Source organism: Salmo trutta, chromosome 35 (genome assembly GCF_901001165.1).
Source record: "Salmo trutta chromosome 35, fSalTru1.1, whole genome shotgun sequence".
NCBI classification, from domain to species: domain Eukaryota; kingdom Metazoa; phylum Chordata; class Actinopteri; order Salmoniformes; family Salmonidae; genus Salmo; species Salmo trutta.
This window is the reverse complement of record NC_042991.1, coordinates 602,754-616,688: the sequence shown is the minus strand read 5'-3', so window position 1 is coordinate 616,688 and position 13,935 is coordinate 602,754.

Here is a 13,935-nt window from a genome sequence, read left to right as displayed (position 1 = left end):
CTGGCTGTTGTCATATCGATCCCGCTAACGGGATTCAAGCCATAAGAAGTGCCTTTGAATGGGTTTTGGTAGTAGGTGCCAGGCGCACCGGTTTGAGTGTGTCAAGAACTGCAGCGCTGCTGAGGTTTTCACTGTCAATGTTTCCTGTGTGTATTAAGAATGGTCACCCAAAGGACATCCAGCCAACTTAACACAACTGTGGGAAGCATTGGAGTCAACATGGGCCAGCATCCCTGTGGAATGCTTTCGACACCTTGTAGAGTCCATGTCCCGACGAATTGAGGCTGTTCTGTTCTGAGGGCAAAAGGGGGTGCGACTCAATAGTAGGAAGATGTTCCTAATGTTTTGTGCCCTCAGTGTATAGACCAAGCCTGTGCCCCCTGTGACATAAGGATTAACTTTACAGAGACTAGAGGGGAGGTAAGTGGGTGTGATGAGAAGTGATTAGAGTTTGAAGATGCAAAACTACAAAGTTATAGGTACCTAAAGAAATGTTGATCTATGAATATTGAACTGTTCGAAAGATACAAAATCATTATCAATGTACAAGTCATTCAGTGAGGAGCTAAGGCATCTAAGGAGGTGGGCCCACGGGATGAAGTCTCTAGGGTCAACCATTTCGGGCCTGCAACATCAGTGTTTCCTGTCATCCAATATATCATTATTTGTGTATTAGCTGCCCAATAATAATATTGAATGTTTTAAAGTGTGTTAGACCACCCTGCAGCCGTGATCTCTGCAAAACAGTTTTACTTATCCGAGGGTTTGTCTTGTTCCAGATAAAAGCAGATATCAATTCATATATGGAATAAATAAAACAAAATGTAAGAAAGATAGGAATACATTGAAATTCAGTATAAAAACAATGGTAACACATTCATTTTAATTGTGTTAATTCTTCTACCCAAATTCCAGCATTCAAAATTCTGCTTCAGGCGGAGTTTGAAGGGAGGAAAATTGGCCTTATATAGAGATATTTCAATTCGTGTGCAACCCAGACTCCCAAGTATTAACATTCCTTTTCTTTCTCTTTACTATTGTCTCTTTTATTCTGTCTCTCTTACTCTTTCTTTTTGTGACGTGAGAGAGAGAGATTTGCATTGAGGGTGTTTCTGTGTTATGGCAGAAAACCACAACTGGCTATTGATGGATGTATCTAGGCCTCCACTCCTGTTCAACACAAGCTGCTCTAGCACACTGACACAGGCTTGCTTGACTTTGCAGTTTTATCAGGGATTTCAAGTTCAAATGTGCCTTCAGGAGAATTTCCTCATACAGGTAGGACCGAACAGAACAGTGTGTACGCTGCATATTTCTGATGATAAAAAAGAAGCCAACTTAGCTTACTCCAGACTGTGTTTTACAGCAGAAGCACTTTTTTAACTTTGTCAACCTTGGCTCTCTCAACTTTTGAGAGAGAGAGAGAGAGACAATAACAATAGGACTCATAAACCGCCTCTAATGCTTGATTTGTTGGCAGGTTAGAGTTTTTCATTATGAATCTTGTTCTGGAGGCAGCTAGCTGGTCACTAGCTGGCACAGCCACAAGGGTCATAAAAGCTCATTTTAAACCTTACCCTAACCTTAACCACACTGCTTATTCTAATGCCTAACCCTAACCTTAAATGAAGATCAAAAAGGAAAAATGTTTTACTTTGCAGCTGGCCTATCTAAGGGGAAATCGCTCAGTTCTGCCTCCAGGATAAGACAATAAATTTCAACCTGCGACTTGTTGAGGCCTTTAGTCACACAAGCAGATATAAAACTTGCACACACACTGTCTGCAGCCCGTCTGTAGGGGTGAATAGCAGTCACTGTCACGGTCTAGCCATTCAAATAGAGCAGACACACTCGACAGACAGTCACCCTCTTATCACTCATCTCTGTCTGTACGGAAAAGAACCCTGACACACACGCACTCATATTACACACAGATATTTTTTGGGTGACACACTTGGAGACATGAGCATTGGGCGCACACACACACACACACACATTATGGAGAAGCATCCCTCTGTTTTATATCCCTTTGACTCCTATCATCCACAGACTCCAACGAAGGGAGTTTAATATTTAATATTCTAATCAAAAGGAGAGAGCCTATATGTAATCTTGATGGAACTGATTAATGTTTCCATAAATAGCTCCATGGGTGTTGGTGATGCTCTGGTCTGTCTGTCTGCCTCTTTCTTTGTTTCCACAGGCCCTGTCTGTCTGTCCGTCCGTCTATCAGTCTGTCTGTGCACTGTGTTCCTGCTCTATGACAGTCTGTATGAGCTTCTCATGTCAAGGGCCAATGACGACAGACACTCTGACTCACTCCTCCACAATGCAGCCTGAATGCTCTCCCAACATGTTACCCTGGCTTGAATAAACAGGCATACACAGATACACACACTCATACAGTACATAAACTCTCTGACACACACAGACAGACACTAGTGGGAATGTCATTTTGGTTCCACGTTTTGTAAGCTTGAGCACATGTCCTAGACCTAGAGACTACTGAAAAATAAATATAAAAAAACTGATAGTTAAATCCTAGGGCTGTTCATAATGCTGGTATTTCAATAGAAAATGCTTGTTCTATAGGGAATTGTGATGCACCTGTATACAATGACTGGTTTGAAATGACAGGGATATAAACTGTTGAATGAACTGCCCTCTCCTGGCCACTGCTTGATGACGTCACAATAGGCTCTGTTGGTCAAGTACACACATGGACCAATGCCTTGGTGTGGTTGAGTGATATGGACGCAGTGTGTTTGGAACACAACAAGATTCACATTTAGGGGACAAATCCCCTACATCTCTTCCTTTTTTCATTTGTGTGTGTGACAAAGTCTATAGTAGGTCACTGTGTTCAAGTGTGTACTATTGTGTATAGATGTTTGAGAGTCACTAACCTCTCCACCCTTCTCATTTTTGCACATCACTAACTGTTGTGCAACCAATGGTGAGACTTCAAGAACATTCACATTATAGTTTACTGTTCTCTCCCTCATCCTCTCTGTAGTTTTCTATTGTAAGAAAATAAATAAGAAATAGTACACCCTTTGTGTGGTTTCAGATACTCCCTCCCTACCTCCCCCATCTGTGTAAACAAACACTTCAAGTCAACTCAATGGGAGATATGGTTTTATGACACATTTGGATTTTCTTTCTGTCATGTAAGAAAAATAAGCAATCAAGGTGAAATGTATCCTTGTTTGTCCCTCTAGGTGATATACTCCTCAGGTGAGAGAGGAAGGCATGCATGAGATAACTCAGACACACAAACACACACATAAATAATGTACAGAGAGTGAGACATGCCTGTGTTAAGAACAATCATTCCTCACCACCTTCCATTGTGTAAAGGGGCGGTGCAGCAAAATTCTGTGAAAACAAAGAATATTTTGAGAACCACATTGTTACATAATCCCTAGTCTTGCTTTGCCATATCTCCGAAATCACGTTGTTGTCACGCCTCCCCTGGAGGTCGGGAGAATTTTGTATTGCAAAAATGGTTTGAATGGTCCGCTGGCTCCCAGTGGCAAGATTTTGATTGGATATTACATTTCACGAATCCTCCCCCCACATGCACATAGAAAGGGTGCTGTGTCTTATGTGCGTCACTGTTTTCCAACCAGATAGTTATTTCCTATGTTAGTTTCAAACACTAGTGTTCAAGTTATCAAGTGTGGCCGACAGTCTGCAATTTATATTTTTTGAAATTGGAAGTGGATTACGCTGGTAAAGTCAAATGTCACAACTCGTTTGACAAACACACTTTTTTTCCTTGTCTCCATTTGTCTACATGGCTGCTGGCTGTGCTTTGCTACCACCCAATATTTTGTGAAGATTGCCCGTTGTTTTGTTTTTGTAAGGACCCAAAAAACAGTAGTAGTGGGAGAACCTGTTCAAGTAAGTAAATCCATTTTTAAAATAAAAATAAAAACCCTGATGTATTATTAACTAGCTAGCTGGCTACATTAGGCCACTTTGTAGGCTAACTCAACTGAATTGCTAGCTACCTAGCTAACTTTATACACTGTTTAGCTAAGTTAATTAAATGTCATCAGCTAGCTAACTTCCTATTAGCTAGCTATCTTGATGTAATCATTGGGTGTTTCTCGAAATGCATACTACCGTGATCAAAGCATGAAAATTGTTACGATTCACATACAGTACAGCTAGCTGATAGTTATGAAGTAAAAGGGTTGTTTTGTGTATATGTTGTTTCATCTCTATTGCCATTGTCCAGGCTGGAAGACAGTTCAGGGAAAGTCCATAGGTCAATAGGGATAACTGGCTAGCTAGCTACATCTACCTTAGATGACATTAGTTTTAGGTCATTTTTGGCTGTTTAACTAGCTGTCTAGCTAGATTATTACGGTTCACATATTTAGCTGATAATTACGAAGTAAAACGTTTGCTTTGTGTATATCTTGTTTTGTCTTTTGTTTCTATTCTCCTGGCTGGAAGAAGGTTCAGTGAATGGGAGGTGAAGCGTGAGGTAATACAGTAGGGGGAGTGCGAGTGCTTCTCAAATGTAATGTTTTATGCATTCTCCACACTCTCAAACTCACACTTTCGTACTCAAGAGAGCGTAGTCGGAGAATGCATCCGAAGCATTAGAGTGTAGAGCACAGTAGTACACATATTGTGAAACACCCATTGCAAATTAAAAACAGTCTCCAAATGCATTTGTAAATAACAGCCATGGAAGAGGGTGAAATTGCAGCTCCAGCTGTCAGTGAAGGGAGAGTGTAGGCTACTGGATAGGGCATGGTCATTTTGTGGGAGGACATTGTGAAAATATTCTCCAGTTCCAGTCCCCAGAGGGGAAAACTGAGGACAGAGAGATAATAGCAACATAATATTCAGTGCTGTCTTATTTTAGTATAATGAATCTTGTTTCTTTGCGATGTTTTCTGTCCTCAGATATGGAAAGCTGTGAAAGCCTGTTTGTAGACGAAGAGAGAGGTCCCAATGAATGTCCCAAGAGACTAGGGGTATTTCCTATATGCCATGGGTTATTCTGTATGTGTAGGCCTAGCTGTGTTAGCAAATTTTGTATACAAAAATACAGTTAAACATCACACACAATGTATAATGTCACGCCCTGATCTGTTAAACCTGTCTTTGTGCTTGTCTCCACCCCCCTCCAGGTGTCGCCCATCTTCCCCATTATCTCCTGTGTACTTAGACCTGTGTTTTCTGTTTGTCTGTTGCCGGTTTGTCTTGTTTATCAAGCTTACCAGCGTTTGTCCTGTCAGCTCCTGTCTTTTCCTAGCCTCTCTTTTTCTCGCCCTCCTGGTTTTTGACCCTTTCCTGTCCTGACCCTGAACCCGCCCACCTGACCACTCTGCCTGATCCTGACCCTGAGCCTGTCTGCCTGCCATCCTGTACCTTTGCCTCTGTTGCTGTAATAAACATTGTTACTTCAACACGGTCTGCATCTGGGTCTTACCTTATCCTGATTGTACGAACTGGCCATGACTGACCCAGCAGACCCGGGCCAGCTGCGCGACGCCATCTCCTCCCAAGGAGCCAACATCGGGAGGCACAAGGAACTGCTTCGTGGAGGGGTCCAAATGTTGGCTGAATGCCATGACCAGGCATTGGACAGTTTGCTGGAGCAATTCCGCGGGTTGTCTGGGAGGCAGCTTACCACCTTGGTAACCCCACAGCCCCTCAGTAACCCAGCTGCTAGCAGCGCCGTCTCATCGGCCATTCCTCCTTCTCGGGAGCCCCGTTTACTCCCCCGGAACGCTTCAATGGAGAGCCAAGCACCTGTTGGGCGTTTCTAGTTCAGTGTGCCCTCATTTTTGAGCTTCAGCCCTCCTTCCCCTCGGATCGATCCAAGATAGCATATCTCATCACGCTGCTGTCCGGGAGGGCTCTCACCTGGGCTACTGTTGTATGGGAACAGCAGAAGGCCATATGCGTTAGTCTGGAGAGATTCGTGGCAGAGGTGAAGGTTTTTTATGCCCCGTTCTCTGGGAGAGAAGCAGCCCGGAGGCTAATCCAGCTTCGGCAGGGCTCCTGCAGTGTGGCTGACTATGCGGTTGATTTCCGCACGTTGACAGCGGAGAGTGCTTGGAACCTGGAAGCACTGTTTGATATGTTCCTGCACGGCGTCTCGGAGGTGGTCAAGGACGAACTTGCTGCTCGGGAGTTACCTACGGATCTCGATTCCCTCATCGTTTTGACTATCCGAATCGATGGACAACTACGGAAGCTACGGAGGGAGAGGAAATTCGATTTTGCACGCACGCCCAGGGATTCCACCTTGCCTCCGAGTCAACCTGGAAGCTCCCGACGGTCTCGTTGCCGAGGGGACCCGAGTTTCCCGACCTGCCCCGAGGGCTGCCGAGGACGGCCGAGTCACCGTTTTCTGAGCCTGTGACACTAGGCAGAACTGGGTTGTCGGCAGCGGATTGGCAATACAGGATCGATATGAAGAGTTGTCTGTATTGCGGGACACATGGTCATTTCATGTCCTCTTTTCCTCTAAAGAAGCCAGGCTCACCGGTAGGAGCAAGGACTCTAGTGGGCCATAGGGAGGACGTTCCTGCTTCCCCTGCTCACAACCCCTTTCATGCCATTCTGCTGTGGGGAGACCAGTCCAAATCTCTCCGGGTTCTCATTGACTCTGTGGCCGACGAGTTTTTTTGGACGCTATCCTGGCGTCCGAGCTGAACATCCACACTCAACCCCTCTACATTTCCATGGACGTTAGAGCGCTGGACGGGCGCTCTATAGGCCGAGTCACCCACAACACCACTCCCATCCACCTACGGATGTCAGGGAACCACTGCGAGGCTATCCAGTTCCTGCTCATCAAGTCCCCTCTGAATCCCATGGTATTGGGATTCTTCTGACTCCAATGGCAAAATCCCCTCATTAACTGGTCTACTGATGCCATCATGGGCTGGAGCCCGTTCTGCCACGCCCATTGCCTGAAGTCAGAACAACCTGCCCCGGGATGTCTTCCTGGGGGCTCGGAAGGTACCCCGGACCTCTCCGCTATTCCCGTGGAGTACCAGGACCTTCGTGTTCAGCAAGGCCCGGGCCACATCGTTTCTGCCGCACCGACCCTATGACTGCGGGATTGACCTTCTCCCTAGCACCACGTCTGTACTCTCTGTCGGGACCGGAGACCAAGGCTATGGATACCTACATTGGGGACTCCCTAGCTGCTGGATTTATCCATCCCTCTTCCTCTCCCGCCGGCGAAGGCGTCTTCTTCAAGGAGAAAAAGGACAAGACCCTGCGCCCGTGCATTGATTACCGGGACTCAACGAAATTACGGTTAAATACCATTACCCACTACCACTCAACTCCTCGGCCTTCGAGCCGCTCCAAGGGGCCACTGTGTTTTCCAAGCTGTATCTATGGAACGCCTACTACCTAGTGTCGATACAAGAGGGGGACGAGTGGAAGACCGCCTTCAACACGGCCAGTGGCCACTATGAGTATCTGGTCATGCCCATTGGCCTCACCAACGCCCCTGCTGTGTTCCAGGCTCTGGTGAATGTTGTTCTACATGACATGTTGAACCGGTTCGTCTTCATCTACATCGATGACATCCTCATCTTCTCCCGCTCCCCTCAAGAACACGTGTTCCACGTCTGGCATGTCCTTCAACGCCTGGAGAATCAGCTGTTTGTGAAGGCGGAGAAGTGCAAGTTCCATCGCTCCACCATCCCCTTTCTGGGTTACATCATCTCTGCCGGGAGTGTCCAGATGGATCCCGGGAAGGTGAGAGCAGTGATGGATTAGCCTTAGCTTACATCCAGGGTGCAGCTGCACCATTTCCTGGGGTTCGCCAATTTCTATCGCCACTTTATCCTGGGTAACAGCATCTTGGCTTCCCCCCTATCAGCACTCACCTTGCCCAAGGTTCCGTTCACGTGGCTCCCAGCTGCTGACCGTGCGTTCCCGGGACCTCAAACATTGCTTCACCACAGCTCCCATCCTGGTTCATCCACACCCATCTCGTCAGTTTGTGGTGGAGGCCGATGCTTCGGACGTCGGAGTGGGGGCTGTCTTATCCCAGCGTTCTGTCCTTGACCTCAAGCTACATCCCTGCGCCTTCTTCTTCCTTCGCCTTAATGCCACGGGAAGGAACTACGATGTGGGGATTCGGGAGCTTCTCGCAGTGAAGATGGAGTTGGAGGAATGGAGGCACTGGTTGGAGGGGGCGGAACATCCGTTCATCGTGTGGACTGACCACAAGCACCTGGAGTATCTCCACACTGCCAAGCGCCTCAACTCCAGGCATGCCAGATGGGCCCTGCTGTTCACACGGTTCAACTTCTCCCTCTCGTACCGGCCGGGATCCAAGAATGTCAAGCCGGATGCACTGTCCCGCCGCTATAGCCCCACGACTACTACCCCGGAACCCGAGACCATCCTTCCCACCTCATGCCTGGCGATGGCACTCAGCTAGGGAATAGAGAAGCAGGTCCGTGAGACGCAACGTTCCCAGCCAAATCCAGGGGGGGTCCTGATAACCGGATGTTCGTTCCCAACACTGTCCGCTCCTTGGTCTTGGAGTGGGCCCACTCCTCCAAGCTGGCCTGCCACCCGGGCGCCCATCGAACCCTGGCCTTAGTGTGACAGCACTTTTGGTGGCCTACCATGGTCCTGGACGTGTCCATATTCGTTGCCACTTGCACAGTTTGTGCACAGAACAAAACTCCTCTGCAAGCACCGGCTGGTCTCCTCCAACCTCTGACTGTCCCCCACCGTCCCTGGTCTCACATCTCCCTGGACTTTGTCACGGGTCTTCCCCCATCTGATGGCGACACCGCCATCCTGACCGTGGGGGATCCGTTTTCCAAAGCCGACTACTTCCTCTTCCCAAGCTACCCTCTGCCAAAGAGACGGCCCAGCTCATGGTGCAGCACTTCTTCCGGATCCATGGACTGCCCATAGACATAGTCTCCGACCGGGATCCTCAGTTCTCATCCCAGTTTTGGAATGCGTTCTGCACCCTCATTGGGTCGCCGGCCAGCCTGTCCTTCTGGTTCCACCCCCAGTCCAACGGCCAGTCGGAGTAAGCCAACCTGGACCTCGAGACCACCCTGCGCTGCCTGGTCTTCGCCAACCCCACCACCTGGAGCCAGCAGCTTGTGTGGGTTGAATATGCCCGCAACACCCCTTCTAGTGTTCCCTGGGGTGGAAGAGGAGGTCAGAATACCTTCTGCCCAGATGTTTGTCCGCCGCTGTCATCGTACCTGGAGGAGAGCCTGGTCGGCCCTCCTCAAAACCACCTCCAGGTATCGACAACAAGCGGATTGCCATCGGTACCGGCTCCCCGATACCGGCTCCCTGGTATCGTCTCAGGCAGAAGGTATGGCTCTCCACCTGGGATCTGCCCCTCCGGGTGGAGTCTCGCAAACTGCCCTCCCTTTCTCAATCTCCAAGGTCATTAGACCCTCTGCTGTGCGTCTTCTGTTGCCCTGTACACTTCGTATACACCCCACCTTTCATGTGTCCCATATCAAACCCATGTCTCACAGTCCCGTGTCTTCCATCCGGCGTACACGGTGAGATGCCTCCTGAGGGTTAGATCATGGAGCAGGCGTTTCAAGTACCTGGTTGACTGGGAGGGTTATGGCCCGGAGGAGAAGTGCTGGGTGCCCGCTAGAGACATCCTGGACCCAGCGCTCATTGCCGACTTCCACTGCCGGCACCCCGGTCAACCAGGTATGCGCCCAGGTAGGACGACAGGTGGCGCCCCTAGGGGTGTTGGGGTACTGTTACACCCTGATCTGTTTCACCTGTCTTTGTCTCCACTCCCCTCCAGGTGTCGCCCTGTGTACTTAGACCTGTGTTTTCTGTTTGTCTGTTGCCAGTTTGTCTTGTTTGTCAAGCTAACCAGCGTTTGTCCTGTCAGCTCCTGTCTTTTCCCAGGCTCTCTTTTTCTCGCCCTCCTGGTTTTTGACCCTTGTCTGTCCTGACCCTGAACCCGCCCGCCTGACCACTCTGCCTAACCCTGAGCCTGCCTGCCGTCCTGTACCTTCCCCTATCTGGATTTCCGACCTCTGCCTGACCTGACCCTGAGCTTGCCTGCCGTCCTGTACCTTTGCCTCTGTTGCTGTAATAAACATTGTTACTTCGACACGGTCTGCATCTGGGTCTTAGCTTGTCCTGATGTATAAACCTATTACAATTGGAGAAGGCCAACCCTGCTGGAGGTCTGCTGGGTGTGCAGTTCTATTTCAGCCCAGCAATACTTGTTGATTCTAATGATTTGATAATCTAGTATACTATTGCTCGGCTGGAATAGAAGTCTGCTCACCCAGTAGATCAGGGGAGCAAGGTTGGCCACCGCTGGCATGGATATTTATTTTTTTGTTAACCTGAAATGATGATTTAGTGATAATGGTCTACTTGATACTACTCAATTATCCATTGTTGTTTAGACTAAGATGCTTAATCTTTACGAGTTAGCTTATTTGTACATTTTGAAGTGTTGATTATTTGAAGTGAAGTGTTTAAACTTGTTTTAATTCTTAAACTATTATTCAAAATGAACTAGTGCCAATGTTGATTAAAACTCTTTGGGGATAGGGGGCAGCATTGGGAAGTTTGGATGAAAAGCATGCCCAGAGTAAACTGCCTGTTACTCAGGCCAAAAGCTAGAATATGCATATAATTAGTAGATATGGATAGAAAACACTCTAACGTTTCCAAAACTGTTAAAATAATATCTGTGAGTATAACAGAACTCATATGGCAGGCAAAAACCTGAGAAAAAAACAACCAGGAAGTGGGAATTCTGAGGTTTGTAGTTTAAGTGAATGCCTATCAAATATCCAGTGTCTGTGGGGGCAGATTGCACTTCCCAAGGCTTCCACTAGATGTCAACAGTCTTTAGAAGTTGTTTCAGGCTTCTATTGTGAAAGGGGAGCGAATAAGAGCACTCTAAGCAGATGGCTCAGGTGAAAGCCTTTAGTTTAGTCACGCGTGTGGCCGTGAGCTCCGTTCCCGTTCCTTTCTAATGAAAACAGTATTGTCCGGTTGAAACATTATTGAATATTTATGATAAAAACACCCTAAGGATTGATTAGAAACATCGTTTGACATGTTTCTACGAACTCAAATGGAACTTTTTGTCTAGACTTTGTGCATTTCGATTACTGGACTAAACGCGCGAACAAAAAGGAGGTATTTGGACATAAAGATTAACTTTATTGAACAAAACAAACATTTATTGTCTAACATGGAGACCTGGGAGTGCCATCAGATGAAGATCATCAAAGGTAAGTGATTCATTTTAATGCTATTATGACACCTCTTTTGTGACACCTCTCCTTGTTTGGAAAATGGCTGTATGGTTTTTGTGGCTAGGTGCTGACCTAACATAATCGCATGGTGTGCTTTCACCGTAAAGCCTTTTTGAAATCGGACACAGCGGCTGGATTAACAAGAAGTGTATCTTTAATTGTATGTGTAACACTTGTATCTTATATCAATGTTTATGATGAGTATTTCTGTAATTTGATGTGGCTCTCTGCATTTTCACCAGATGTTTGTTTGAGACAATGCATTTCTGAACATAACACGCCAAATTCAAATGAGGTTTTTGGACATAAAGATTAACTTTATCGAACAAAACAAACATTTATTGTCTAACATGGATTCCTGGGAGTGCCACCAGATGAAGATCATCAAAGGTTAGTGATTAATTTTAACGCTATTTCTGACTTTTGTGACACCTCTCCTTCTTTGGAAAATGGCTCTATGGTTTTTTGTGGCTAGCCGCTGACCTAACATAATCGCATGGTGTGCTTTCACCGTAAAGCCTTTTTGAGCGGGACGAAACCCAAACACTGTTGTGCTGAAAATATATCTTCATAAACAAAAAGTCACAGGACGAACCCAAAGTGCAAAATATAAAGTACTCAGGAAATAGTAGGAGAGATTCCTCTCAGGAAAACAAGTAACATTTGCAATGGCAGAGGGAGTATGTATACAGTGATAGAGTGGGGATTGGAACCAGGTGTGTGTAATGATGACGAGACAAGTCTGGGGTTGACGAGTGAAGATTCGGCAGCAGCTGGAAGGCCGGCGACACCGAACGCCTGAGCTGGACAGGAGGGGGAGCCAAAGCGAAGGCTGGTGTGATAGCGTGCATCGCCAATGCAGCCAAAGGCCTACAGTGTGATGGCATTACTGGCCTTATGGGCATCTGTCATCCGAAGCAGAGAATAGCTAAACTCACACATTGTTTACATGTTGAGCTATAGGTTCTCAATTTAAAATGACACCAGAAGACAATATGAGGCAAACCATATACTAGATGTCTTTTAAGGGCTGCATTACAGGTAACATTTTATAAGGTTAATTTAATTTATTTTAGCAATGTTGCTTGCAAAATGATTGCAGTTTGGTCCCATAGAGCAACCATGTACTGTCTATGTATCCCTGACCCTACATAAGCTAAAGACTGGGCTAACACAGCTAACCTTTTAGGTCAATAATATTATGTTTTTATCAACATTTTGTTGGCTTATAATCGTGATAAATGTTACTAGCTAGTAACTAGTTATACCTAGGTAGCTTACAATGTTAGCTAACTTTTCTCAAATCAAACGTCATTGAGGCTAGCTACTTTTTGCTCCTCCTGCTAACCTTTACAGCCAAATATCACTTCAGAAACGTTAAAATAAAAAGATATTGATATGGCCAGCATTGTAGGCCATTTCTCCCCTCCTGCTGCAGCTTTAGCTCACCTTGAAATAACAGAAATGCTGTGAAAACCAGCATAATGAAAACTTTCTAAAATGTTTTGTCACCAGCTCCTTGTAGTTGGCCAGTGTTTCCAACTATTTTTCAGCAGTGGTGTAAAGTACTTAAGTAAAAATACTTGAAAGTACAACTTAAGTAGTTTTTGGGGTTGTGTACTTTACTATTCATATTTTTGACTACTTTTATTTCACTACATTCCTAAAGAAAATTATGTACTTTTTACTCCATACATTTTCTCTGACACCTAAAAGTACTCGTTACATTTTCAATGGTTAGCAGGACAGAAAAATGTTGTAATTCACACACTTATCAAGAGAATATCCCTGGTCATCCCTACTGCCTGTGATCTGGCAGACTCACGAAACACATGCTTTGTTTGTAAATGATGTCTGAGTGTTGCCCCTGGCTGTACGTAAATTTAAATAACAAGAAAATGTTGCTGCCTGGTTTGCTTTATATAAAGAATTTGAAAAGATTTATCATTTTACTTTTTACACGTAAGTATATTTTAGCAATTACATTTACTTTTGATAATTAAGTATATTTTACTGGGTGACTTTCACTTTTCCTTGAGTCATTTTCTATTAAAGTATGTTTACTTTTACTCAAGTATCGACAATTGTGTACTTTTCCCCCCACTGTTTTTCAGTGAGATCTGCTATTGGCACTTTGCCAACTCTTTTCTCTGTATACATAAATGATGTCGCTCTTGCTGCTGGTGAATCTCTGATCCACCTCTACGCAGACGACACCATTCTGTATACTTCTGGCCCTTCTTTGGACACTGTGTTAACAACCCTCCAGATGAGCTTCAATGCCATTCAACTCTCCTTCCGTGGTCACCAACTGCTCCTAAACACAAGTAAAACTAAATGCATGCTCTTCAACCGATTGCTGCCTGCACCTGCCCGCCCATCCAGCATAACTTCTCTGGACGGTTCTAACTTAGAATTTGTGGACAACTACAAATACCTAGGTGTCTGGTTAGACTGTAAACTCTCCTTCCAGACTCACATCAATCATCTCCAATCCAAAGTGAAATCTAGAATTGGCTTCCTATTTCGCAACAAAGCATCCTTCACTCATGCTGCCAAACATACCCTCGTAAAACTGACCATCCTACCAATCCTCGACTTCGGCGATGTCATTTACAAAATAGCCTCCAATACCCTACTCAACAAGCTG